The sequence below is a fragment of the Dendroctonus ponderosae genome, unplaced genomic scaffold, assembly GCF_020466585.1.
Source record: "Dendroctonus ponderosae isolate FM_Combo_2020 unplaced genomic scaffold, Dpon_F_20191213v2 Dpon_F_20191213_5, whole genome shotgun sequence".
Lineage (NCBI taxonomy): Eukaryota > Metazoa > Arthropoda > Insecta > Coleoptera > Curculionidae > Dendroctonus > Dendroctonus ponderosae.
Window position 1 is genome coordinate 5,266,458 of NW_026018715.1, and position 1,716 is coordinate 5,268,173.

Consider the following 1,716-nt stretch of genomic DNA (forward strand, 5'->3'; position numbering starts at 1 on the left):
GGAGAGCAAAAGGTCTAAATCGGTTGAATCGTCGACAAAATAGTTGCTCCGAATGGGAAAGTGATTAAGATCGTTTTAATTTTGATAGAAACAAGCACTAACACCAAGCATGAAAATGCAGTTAGAGGCCTCGCGTATTTTCCTTGATCTAGATTTTTTAAAGGTTCTCCTGATCAAGCGAAAGTTCCAAGAAAGACCCATATCCAACGTTTTTGTACCAGAAAACTCTCTTTTAACATCAAGCGATGTTTAAAGGAAGATCTATTTTTTACTTTTCTCCTACTACATATATTCAACGTTTTTCACCAGAAAACTGTCCTCTTGCAGCAAGCTGTACAATAAGATTGTCTTGTTATCAATGAAAATTGATGCTGTGAAATAATTAAATCGTTGCTTTGAGAACTCAATTAATTTTGATACAGAGATAAAACTATTTTCAAGTAGCTTGAGTGACCTTCTGGAACTGTAATCTAATCTGCAAATTAAAGTCTAGGGACATTTGCCTTTAGTCTGTTATCAGTTACTTCTGTTGTTTTACGCAACAAGCAATTTAATTCGGTGGCCAAATTCATCTGTTTTTTGCCGATTTTTCAGTAGCTTGTGAGAATTACTTTGTTTACAATTTTTTATGAACCTTGGATATTCTCCGATCACACCTTTGTAAAACTGACGCTAATTTTAAATCACCCTGTTTAAATTGATAAAGTAAATCTAAAAATGTAGGGATAAGCTTACAACTCGCATAAGTTTATAAGTTGCTTAAATGCTAGGGACATTTTGTGTTGCACCTACATAGCGAATATTAGAATCGTAGTTAACAAATATTGCACAGAAAATGTGTATTTTACATAAAGATAAAAATCTGAGCAAATATATAATTTTTTTGGCGATGAACTTGCATCAGTCAAATATGATGTGTATCTAAAACGAAATCTTTTGTGACCACTCACGAATTACCATGTTGCAACATGCCAAGCATTTTTTTGTTTAGATAAAGCTGTTAAAAGTTTGTTTCTTTGCTTACTTGATCACCACATTTGCTTCTGTTTTTTTGTATTTACTGAGCACCTTTGCAAGTAGATCAAGTAACTTTGTACATGTTCAATATCCAAAGAGGTTTTTTCGCGACTTTACCGATTAGCAAGTTGGATAAAGTCGCATACATTACATGCTGACGACAATGCTATCGGTGAATAAATAAGCAGCCATCGGGTGTTCCGGAGCTGAGGTTAAAGGCGACAAGCCACCACAGCAGCTCGAAAGAGGGGCCCCAGGTGGCACATTAAGGCGCTCGTGACGCTTCTGGATTACAAATGGTGTCTAATTGACATTCATCGGTAGAACGGATTGTAATTCGATGTGCGCCATTCGTGTACCCCCGACTTCAAAAATGAATACAAATATTATAATTATTACGAGTTCGTACTGTCAACAGTTGCAAAATATGTATTTCGGTTTGGGTAACAGAGGCTGAAAATATCAGCCGAATATTCCAGTTCGGAGATTCAGATGCAACGCTTCCCGATATAAATGTTAATTAATAAGTTAAGTTTGGAGTCAATGTCAAAGGGTTTAAAATCGCAAAGTCTCAAACTAATTAGATAAAAATATTCAAATGGTACCTTTTGGACACTAATTTTTTAAACTCAATACTGCTTCATGCTTTTATTCTACCTGTATTGAACCTGCAAAGAATGCGTATTTCTGCTTTGAATA